This window comes from Chelonoidis abingdonii, chromosome 1 (assembly GCF_003597395.2).
Source record: "Chelonoidis abingdonii isolate Lonesome George chromosome 1, CheloAbing_2.0, whole genome shotgun sequence".
In the NCBI taxonomy this organism is placed as follows: domain Eukaryota; kingdom Metazoa; phylum Chordata; order Testudines; family Testudinidae; genus Chelonoidis; species Chelonoidis abingdonii.
This window is the reverse complement of record NC_133769.1, coordinates 26,649,661-26,660,743: the sequence shown is the minus strand read 5'-3', so window position 1 is coordinate 26,660,743 and position 11,083 is coordinate 26,649,661. Positions and strand designations below refer to the sequence as shown.

Below are 11,083 nucleotides of genomic sequence, written 5' to 3'. Positions count from 1 at the left end.
TCCTCAAACTGCACAGAGACAGCATTTGGTGAAAATGGTTTGCTTAAAGGAGAACTAGCACAGTCTTTAAAAAGGTCCATAAGTATATGTAAGGTTGCCACACTACAACAATGGTATTTGTCCAAAATATGCTTTGTAAGTTATCATTTGAAAACCTAATAACACTGTCAATAACACCAATGTGAAATGTATGTGACAGTTCTGTGTGTGGAATTATGGATTCTCGTGGATGTCATGCTTTAAAATCTGTGACTAAAAGGTGTTTAAACCACACATATCAGAGAGAGTTGATAAAGAAGTTTTCTCAAGGCAATGGAAAGAGGCCATCACCTCAAACCAGGTGTGGCTAAATTCAATGGGCTATTAACTTGTATGTGAGGTTGCAGGAAGAAAATATTGACATTGTAAAATTGCAGCAGGAAGCAGATCATTGTAACGCACCATAATCAAGATGCAGTTGGTCTCCCTACAAAGAGACAGGAAACGGAATCCCAGGGGATCAATTTAACCTCTGAAACAATGGCAGATATTGAAATATAAGGACATACAGGTCATCCAAGGAGATAAGGAAAACCAGTGCTCTGGACTCAGTAGGGATCCTGGCTAGAGTTGGGCCAGCTATTGCTGGGAAAGCAAGATTGGTGAGGAAACTACATTGACCAAAGACTAGCTTGTAAAGTTAGGTCTGAGCCATTAGAAAGTATGTTTTTACTTTTTGTTTGTTTGTTACCATTTCTGTCTTTATTCCTTATAGTTGGTATCACTTAAGATATGTCCTTTTGTTATAAACCAGTACAGCAGTGTATTTGAAAGAAAGAGTGCTTTTACCCCAGTTAAGTTAGTAAGCTGTAATGTACTGACTCTGTAAAAGAGTAGCAAAATTAGTATCTGCTGTGCCGTGAACATACAGTGATAGGGGCTGTGCATTGAAGAGAAACATCTTTAAGGAGTTTGGGAGCTGGAGTTCACTGATTATTACCTGCTAGGCAATACTTGGGCTGGGAGAGCCTTGAGGAGTTTGCTGGTGAGGTAGACAGACTGGGTGGCGGGGAGCTGATTCAGTCTAATTGGCTGTTTCAAAAGAATGTGCACTCAAAGCCTGTTGGGTGCCAGTCTTCCTGCTTTCCTGCTTCCTAATGTGAAACAAGTACTAGATAAAGTAAATTTGAATTGTGAAATAGAGCACGTTACTGAGCTGGCAGATAAGTATGCCCTGTTATGGAGAAAAATGGGGGCAGATAGACAACAACTTAGCACTGAGCTGCCTTCACAGTGACCTCTGTTCTGTTCACTATTTTTCCACTCCAAATTAATTCCTACAATCCCTTTCAAAAATGGGCTACGGTAGCCTAGAGATTTATGCATAGTCTAAGGGCTTGTCTACACTGCGACATTGTTGACAAAACTAAAAGCTCCCTCGAGAAAGACAAAAGTTTTGCCGACGCAAGCGGCAGTGTGAACGCTGCTTTATTGGCAGGAGCGCTCTCCTGCTGACAAAGCTAATGCCGCTCACAGGGCTGGAAGTGTTTTGTCAGCAAAAGTCCCGACAAAATACTGACAGAGAGTGTTTACACACGCTGACTTTTAGCGACACGCCTGTGTCGACGCAGCCTTGTCCCTAAAAACTGCGTAGTGTAGACAAGCCCCAACAGAGATTTGGGACCTGAGTTCACTTAGGCTTTGTTGTTACCGGATTTTGTTAGAGGATAGAGTTAAGGTTTCTCTGCTGGTGGTTGAGAATCTTCCTGCTGAATGCTGTGTTACAGTTAGCTTCAATTTTATGCAACTTTAGCTTGTGACTGCAGTGTTTTAGTATTTGTAGGAGTTTGAGGGCTTTTTTAAAAAAAATGTTTGATTTAGAAACAATTTTTACTAGCTTGACAAAGTATTTTGTGTAATGGAATGCTAAACTATATTATGATCAACCACTAGATGGCCCGATGTATAACATACCTTATTTTAAAAAAACAACGTGGAGTACTTGTGGCACCTTAGAGACTAACAAATTTATTTGGGCATAAGCTTTCATGGGCTAAAATCCACTTCATCAGATGCATGGAGTGGAAAATACAGTAGGAAGATATATATACACAGTACATTAAAAGGTGGGAGTTGCCTTACCAAGTGCGGGGTTAGTCCTAACGAGACAATTCAATTAAAGTGGGCTATTATCAACAGGAGAAAAAAATCACTTTTATAGTGGTAATCAGGGTGGCCCATTTCAAACAGTTGACAAGAAGGTGTGAATAACAGTAGGGGAAATTAGCATGGGGAAATTAGTTTTTAGTTTTTGTAGTGACCCATCCACTCCCAGTCTTTATTCAGGCCTAATTTGATGGTGTCCTGTTTGCAAATTAATTCCAGTTCTGCAGTTTCTCAATGGAGTCTGTTTTTGAACTTTTTTTTTTTTTTTCCGAAGAATTGCCACATTTAAGTCTGTTGTTGAGTGTCCAGGGAGGTTGAAGTGTTCTCTGACTGGTTTTTCAATGTTATAATTCTTGACGTCTGATTTGTGTCCATTTATTCTTTTGCATAGAGACTGTCCAGTTTGGCCAATGTACATGGCAAAGGGGCATTGCTGGCACATATCACACTGGTAGATGTGTGGCTGATGTGGTTAGGTCCTGTGATGGTGTCCCTTGAATAGATATGTGGACAGAGTTGGCAACAAGGTTTATTGCAAGGCTAGGTTTCTGGGTTAGTGTTTTTGTTGTGTAGTGTGTAGTTGCTGGTGAGTATTTGCTTCAGTTCGGGAGGCTGTCTGTAAGTGAGGACTGGCCTGTCTTCCAAAGTCTGTGAGAGTGAGGGATCATCTTTCAGGATAGGTTGTAGATCCTTGATGATGTGCTGGAGAGGTTTTAGTTGGGGGCTGTAGGTGATGGCTAGTGGCATTCTGTTACTTTGTTGGGCCGGTCCTGTAGTAGGTGACTTTTGGGTACCCTTCTGGCTCTGTCAATCTGTTTCTTCACTTCAGCAGGTGGATATTGTAGTTTTAAGAATGCTTGATAGAGATCTTGTAGGTGTTTTTCTCTGAAGGATTGGAGCAAAGTCAGTTGTATCTTAGAGCTTGGCTGTAGACAGTGGATCGTGTGATGTGGTCTGGATGGAAGCTGGAGGCACGTAGGTAAGTATAGCGGTTAGTCGGTTTCCGGTATAGGGTGGTGGTTATGACCATCGCTTATTTGCATTGTAGTGTCCAGGAAGTGGATCTCTTGTGTGGACTGGTCCAGGCTGAGGTTGATGGTGGGATGGAAATTGTTGAAATCCTAGTAGAATTCCTCAAGGGCCTCTTTCCCATGGGTCCAGATGGTGAAGATGTCATCAGTGTACCGCAAGTAGTGTAGGGGCGTTAGGGGATGAGAGCTGAGGAAGCGTTGTTCTAAGTCAGCCATAAAAATGTAGGCATAGGTGCAGTTTGACTTCGGGGGGGAGGGGCCAGCAGGGCTCGAGCCAGATCTGCATGGTGTGGTTCGGGGGGAGCACCACCTCCACCCCCTGACTCACCTCAGCAGCCCATCCACCTGTCTGGGTTGTGGGGGGGGGGGAAGGGGGAGCGCAACCAAATATTATAACTCATAAGTGGGGGTCTCAGCTCAAAAAGTTTGAAAACAACTGAGGGTGCAGGGAGTGAGTAACTAGGGGCTGTGTAGGGGAAGGGGGTAGCTAGGAGCTGTGTATAGGCAGTGGGGTAGCTCAGGGTGCAGGGAGGGAGTAGCTAGGGCTGTGCTGGCAGAGGGATAGTTCAGGGTGCAGGGAGAGGGAGTAGTTAGGGGCTGTGTGTGAGCAGGAAGGTAGCTCAGGGTGCAGAGAGGGGGTAACTAGGGGCTGTGCTGGCAGAGGAGTAGCTCGGGGTGCACAGAGAGGGGGAAGTTAGGGGCTGTGTATGGACATAGGGGTAGCACAGTGTGCAGGGAGAGGGGTAGCTAGGTGCTGTGTGCGGGCAGGGGGTAACTCAGGGTGCAGTGAGGGGGTAGCTAGGGCTGTGTGTGGGTAGGAGGGTAGCTCAGGCTACAGGGAGAGGGGTAGCTAGGGCTGTGTATCGGAAGGGCTCCGCTGCAGTCCCTGTTCCCTGAGGGCTCTGCCAGCCACCAAGCCGGAGCTGGGAACTGAGGAACAGCTTTAACCCCTGGCACCAGCAGCATTAGAAGACAAGGGAACTCCACGGCTGCCTGCTCCATGGCATCAGCACTTCCCAGCTCTGACGTCCTGCCTCCGACCTGGCCAGGGGGCAGGGAGACAAGGGGGGTGAGGATTGGAGCTGCCCTGGGACTGCCCTACTCTTACACTGTAGTTTGGAGTGTGGGGTAACACGCACGTGTCCTCCCAACTCTGCCCATGGCTCAGGGCTTCTCAGGGCTTCAACCCTGCTGCTCCCAGCTTCAGCCCAGTAGGGGGGCACCAGGGATCGGGGCTTCAACTCCGTGGGGTTGCCGGGGACCAGGCTCTGGATTTTAGCCATGGGGCCTGTGGCCCCCCTGAAAGGATTCACGGACCCCTACGGGGCCACAGACCCTCTGAGAACTGCTGTCATAGAAGACACATCTCTAGTTTCTCTCTTTGGGAAGGAAGATCTGTAGCCAGTCCATATCTAGTGCAGAAGCCTGACCTGCTAAAGCAGTCCTGCAATCTACAGTGAAGAAGACATACACGACATGGTGTCAAGAGTAAATTAATGCCATAGGAGAATGGCAACAGAAGGAAACAGAAATAAAGATTCTTCACTGCCCCAGAGAACTTCAGCTTTGATTGTCCATCCAGAAGGTCTGACATAGAAGCAACATTTTGCAAGTTTTCGTATTTCTACAAAACTCCATAAGGAAACTGGAGATATTCAGGTATTGTCTTTAATTTATGCTATGGGGAAGCAGAACACACTGAAAAAATCTTTTACCTTTTCTGAAGACAGTCAAAGAGTTTTAGCTATGTTTGATGCATAGTTTATACCTCAGAGAAATGTAATTAATGAAAGAGCATGTTTGCACCAGATAATTCAGGAACCAAAAGAAATGTTGATTCTTTTGTAAGAACTTTGCTTGCATTGACTGAAAACTTTGGTTTTTTGGCTGCAAAACATGAAAATATCAGAAACAGGCTGATTGAGTTAACAGACAAGAACCTCTCACAGCAATCACAGTTAAAGACAGACTTAAATCTAACTACTGCTACACAGATAGCAGTGCAGTCAAACAGCAGAACAAGAGGCAAGAGCCATTTGAAAAATGTGAAACTAGCTTAGAAGCTGTAAGCAGTCATACCAGGAGTGCTAAAAACCATTACCGTAAAAGCTGTGAGAATAAGGATAAATTCCAGGCAGACTACAAATGCTTTCAAGCTAAATGCACAAGATGTGGAAAATTTTCATAGCTCAAGAGATGTGTGTCCAGCCAAAGGTGAAATATATAACAGGCATTCAAAATATGGACATTTTGCAACTGTTTCTCTTATTTGGCAATTAGGGAATTCACTGTTGCAGACATCCAATATCCATTGTTTCTCAGATCTATCGCAAATGAGGAGACAGAGCCTGCATGGAAAGTGAAACTGAATGTTCATGGAAACATTGACTTTAAAATCGACTCAGGAGCAGACAGAACAATCATATCAAAAGAGACATATAATTCTCCTTTCAGAGCTGATATTAACTGACACAGCCTTGACTAGCCCTGGAGGTATTCTGAACTGCTTGGACTAGTTCACCACTTAAATAACTTAAAGACAAAAGCTTTGCATTAAGTGTTCAGGTGATCAAAGGTTCAAAGACCAACAATCTCCTCAGCCATAGCATGGTAGCCATGATAGTCCTAGTGAGAAAAGTGGAAAAACTCAGAGAATTTAGATACTGGACTTTTAAAAGGAGATCCAGTACCAATAACCTCAACACAATCAGAGGCAGATTAGTCACTGGGTCCACAGGCTTTCACCAATTAGGAGGCCTCCAGCTTCTGCCTGGCAGAAGTCGTGGGATGGTGGAACCACCACCCCCAGCCCCCCTGACCCCATCCCTGGTAGAAGCTGCGGGACGGGGGAAACCCCTGCTGCGCCCCCTGATCCCTTCCTCGGCAGAAGCTGCTGGACGGGAAGCCCCACCCAGTTGTCCCTCAGTGCCCTCCCTGGCAGAAATCCCTGGGTGGGAGATCCTCCTCCCCCCAGTGCCCCTGACCCTGTCCCTAGTAGAAGCTGCGGGATGGGAGAAACTCCTGCAGCGCTCCCCCCACACCCCGCCAGCACAAGCTGCATGATGGGGGAAACCTCTGCAGCACCCCACCCTATTCCTGGCAGAAGCTGTGGGCCCCTGCAGAAGTGTGGAGGGTGGTGGGAGAAGTCCCTGCAGCACCCCACCTCTGCTCCTCTCCCTGGCAGAATCCCCCAAGCAGGAGAAGCCCCCCCAGCACCCCCATCCCCAGCAGAGGAAGCCCCCATTGCCCTGACCCCATCCCCGACAGAAGCCGCTGGACAGCAGGAAGAGCCCCCGTGCCCAACCCCACTCTTCAGCACAAGTGCTGGGTGAGACAGGAGAAGCCCCAGCTCCCAAACTCTGGTCCCATGCATAAGTGTGGAGAGTGGTGGGTGAAGCCTCAGCACCTGGACCCCCGCTGTGGCTCTGGGACTGGAGGAGCTCTCACTCCCAGCTGCAGCTCAGGGCTGTGGCATGGGGACAGAGCTTCTCTGGTCTTGGGGCTGCAGTGGGGGCTCAGAAAGGAGCAAATGGGTTGTGGGGCTGGCAGAACAGGGGGGACCCTGGGTGGAACAGGAGCAGGGTCCCAGGGAAGGGGCAGAAAGGGGTAAGGCTGTGGGCAGGGCAGCAAATGGAAGGGGTGGGGTGGTGCCCCCCACTTGCTCTGGCCCCGGGCAACCTTAATCCACCTCTGAAGACAGTGCTGAACTATACAGTGTACAAACACCTCTGCCAGACAGACCTTGGAAGAGACAGCTTCAGATTTATGTGAATTCAAAGGACATCATTACTTGGTCATAGTGGACTGTTTTTCCAGTTATGTAGAAATAGTGTACTTGAAAGACATAACATGTTGCAGTGTTATCAAGAAACTGAAAGTGCACTTTTGCTCATTTTAATATTCCAGAACAACTAGTGTTGGACAATGGACCATGGTTCACCACAAGAGTATGTAAGTTATTCCAAGTGAAATATGATTTTGATATGATTACTAGTGGCCCACGTTACCCATAAGCGGGTGGAGAGGCTGAGAGCTGTATAGACAGCCAAGAAAATCCTATAGCAAGAAGATCCATTCCTTGCTCTTCTCAACTACAGATCAAAACTCATAATAGCTCCTGATGGGAAGATAACTGAGAACTACTGTTCTGACTTTGAAAAAGAATCTTAATGTCTGGCCACTTAGAATACAGAGTACGCAAACTGGATAAAAAGGCAAGAAGAACTTACAGACACTTTTACACCAGATGTCACTTAGTTAGAGAACTGCCGGATCTAAAACCTGGTGACTGTCGTGGTGTCAAACTACAGTAGATGGGGGAAAAAAGATGGAGAACTGCAGCTGGCACAATGGAAAAGATTTAATCCCCCAGATCATATGTGATTGAAACTGACCGCGAAGAGTTCCACAGAAAACATCAATATCTACATTTTGTTCCTCAGAAAGAACAATCAACAGAGCAAACTCTATAGATGGCAGAGACAGATGATGACTCAAAGATTCTAAACCGACCAGAGACAATTATTACAACTAATGGACAGTCAGATGACCAATGTGGTACAGGTTTGGGTCATGTAATTAGAAAACCAGTATGATTCGGAGGCACTTAAACTGATCCATACTGAACTTTAAAGATAGTGTGATAGTGTAATTTTGTAAATGGTAGGAATGTAAAACTTAAAGGGGATGATGTAATGCAATGCTAAACTATAATATTTTCAGCCAGTTAAGTAGTGCCTTGTGTAACATAACTTTACTTAGCTCACAACTGCCATTCCTGGCAGTGCATTAAAGAATCTCATGGAAATGCATCTCTAGTATATCTCTCTGGGAAGAAAGCTGTGTAGCCAATCCATACCTGGTACAGACTCCTGATCTGCTAGGAGCAGTCTTGCAACCTACCATGGTCCATGTACAAGGTGTACTTGACATTATTGGGGGGAAAAAAAAAAGTAACACAGAAATACCAAAAGGGCCAGGGGGTGGGGTGGGGAACGGTTCACTCATAGTATGTGCTGATTTCATACTCTCAAATCCTGTCTGGAGTGCTGTGCACTGAGTGCTGCACTTCAGGATGGCTATAACATATGTTGAGGGGGGTTGAGTACAGTGGATAAGGGTCATAGTTTTTGTGGGTGGTGAAGCTATGGGTATAGGAGGCAGCTGGGGCAGTAAGAACTCGGATGTTGGGGAAAGTGGGTTGGAGGGAATATGGGGGCACAAGGGGAAGAGTTTTGGGACAAGGGCTGCAGGGGTGGGCGAGCATGGTAGTGTTCCGCCTGCATGGTGATGAGCGCCTGGATAGAGTCCGCTTGGTGCTCATTATGATAATCAGCTGTTCTGTGCTTTGCCGCCGGTGTGTCGTGTTTTCCTGGAGGATCCTCCTTTCGCTCTCCCTCTCCTTCTGTGCCTTTCATTTCTTGTTTACAGACTGCTGCATGACTTCATGCAACCTGTCTTCTTTGCTTTTATGCGGCCCTCTTCCTGAGTCTTCTCAGTCTGTTGGCTGGTGATAAGAATGACAGCTGCAATCTCAAGGTTGCACCTATACAGGAAAAATCCAACACTTAACAGATGCAGCATTTATACACCAGACAAGGTAATAATTTCCCCACACTTAAGGAGGGCAATCACAAAAACCATACTTTGCCTGTCCCAGAGCGAGTGCACATAACCCACAGGAACCTCAGAAATGGTGAGTACGCACAGGGTCCATGGGGACTGATTGTTTCATGGCTGTACTGTCTTCTGGGTTTCTGTGCCTTGAGGAGAGCCAACAGCTGCAGGAGGCACCTACCCTGAACACTGTCCTAACATTCTCCACAGGAGTTCATCCTGGAATATATCTTGCTGCTGAGGGTGACCAGGGAAGCAAGGGAGGGTCTTCTCCTACAATGCGGCTTCTGCCCTGGTCCATACGCAGCTTGCCTGTGTGCAGCAATGGTCCCCACCCTCACCCAAAGAGCCTATACCTAAAAACTTCCTTCCCCAAAAGAAAGCCACTTACCAGGAACCTTCTCTGTTGTTTGTCCTTCCCCAAGCACCGGACGCCGCGACTGGCTGCCCTCCTCCTGGCTTGAGAAGAGCTCCTGGCTGCATGCATCTAGGGATTACGGGGTGTCTCCCCCCATCTCAGCACCATCGCTTGCGCTTTCCTCCTCCTCCTCCTCTCCCCCCACCCCTTGCTGTGCTAGGCTCGGAAGTGTCCATGGTAGTCCTTGCAGTGGAGATAGGATCGCCCCCAAGTATCACATCCAGCTCTTTGTAGAATTTGCAGGTTGTGGGGGCAGCACCGGAGTGGCTGTTTGCCTCACAGGCTTTGCGGTAGGCATTCTCCAGCTCCTTTACTTTAACCCAACACTGCACCGCATCCCAGTCATGGCGCCTGTCCATCATGGCCCTTCATATGTGCCCAACGGTATTGTAATTCCTACAGCTGGAGCGCACCTGGGACTGCCCAGCTTCCTCCCCCAAACACTGATGAGGTCCAGCACCTCACCATTGCTCCATACTGGGGATTGCCTGGCACGTGGAGGCATGGCCACCTGGAAAGATGCACTGAGAGCACTCCATGCCTGGCCAAGCAAACAGGAAGGAGATTTTCAAAATTCCCAGAGAATTTAAAGGGTGGGTCTGACACGTGGTCACCTGAGGACAGGGCAGCAGAGTTCAAAAGTGATGGCCAGAGTGGCTAGAACAGGGATTGTGGGACACTTCCAGAGGCCAATCAGAGAGCATTAGGTGTCCACACTGGCGCCGCGCACTCCAGCAAGAGCATAACAAACATTATTCCTCTCGAGGAGGTGGAGTACCTGGAGCGCTCCAGCCGTGGAGACAGAGCACTCTACGTGCCTTGCCAGTGTGGACGGGGAATGAGGTAGAGCGCTCTTGGCGGCTTTATTGCACTATAACACACAAGTGTAGCCAAGGCCTAAAAGTAGCCTATGCTTGAACAAAATGCTTGTCTGTGGAATATGAAGTTTCAGAATTATTACTATCCTAAGCAGGACCGGCGCCAGGGTTTCTCGCGCCCTAGGTGCACAGCCATTTCGCCGCCCCCTGCTGATCCCGCGGCTCCGGTGGAGCTGCCGCAGTCATGCCTGTGGAGGGCCCATTGGTCCGTGGCTCTGGAGGTCCCCCGGAGCCGCGGGAGCAGCCGACCGTCTGCAGGCATGACTGCGGCAGCTCCACCGGAGCCCCGGACCAACGGACCCTCCGCAGGCATGCCTGCAGCAGGTCAACCGGAGCCACCTGCCACCCCCCCATGCAAAATGCCGTCCCCTCAATAATCCTGGCGCCCTAGGTGATTGCCTAGGCTGCCTAAATGGTAGCGCCGGCCCTGATCCTAAGAATGTGCCTTGTCTTTTTTGATTATCTATTATTTAAAAATCTAACAATAAAACATTTGAAAGTCTGTTGAAAAAAATTTACATTTATTTTAAAAAAATCTACACCTGGTCTATTTTGAACATATAATCCTGCAAACTACTTGCACTAATCAAACATTAGCACGATCAGGGTTGAAAATAAAGCTCATAATGGGAGTCTAGGGTTTAACGGGAGACCCCTGTGAGGAGAGGCTCCTGCTGTCAGTCCACCCCAGGTGGCCAAGCCCCCCTCTGTCAGTCACCCTGGGGCTGACAGCATGAGCCCCTGCCACATGGGGCTTCCATAGTCAGCCCCAGGGTAGCAGGGGCTCCTGCTGTCTGGGAAGTGGGAGAGAGGACCCCTTTTCAGTCCCCTAGGCCTGGAGAGGGCAAAGAACCCGCAGAGGAGCAGAGGGGAGGCTGAGGGGGTCAAACTATGGCGGGCGTGTCATAGCTTCCTACTCAGATTTGAACCTTAGCGTTCATAAACTGAGAAGCTAGCATGAACCCTCTAAGCTTAATTACCAGCTTAGATCTGAT

At 48.0% G+C, this 11,083-nt stretch overlaps 1 protein-coding gene across 1 annotated transcript in view; it reads right to left on the bottom strand.

The window, feature by feature from the left end:
• PMPCB (peptidase, mitochondrial processing subunit beta) overlaps positions 1-11,083 on the bottom strand; it is a 267,948-nt gene that overhangs the window by 217,573 nt on the left and 39,292 nt on the right. The window lies entirely within an intron of this gene.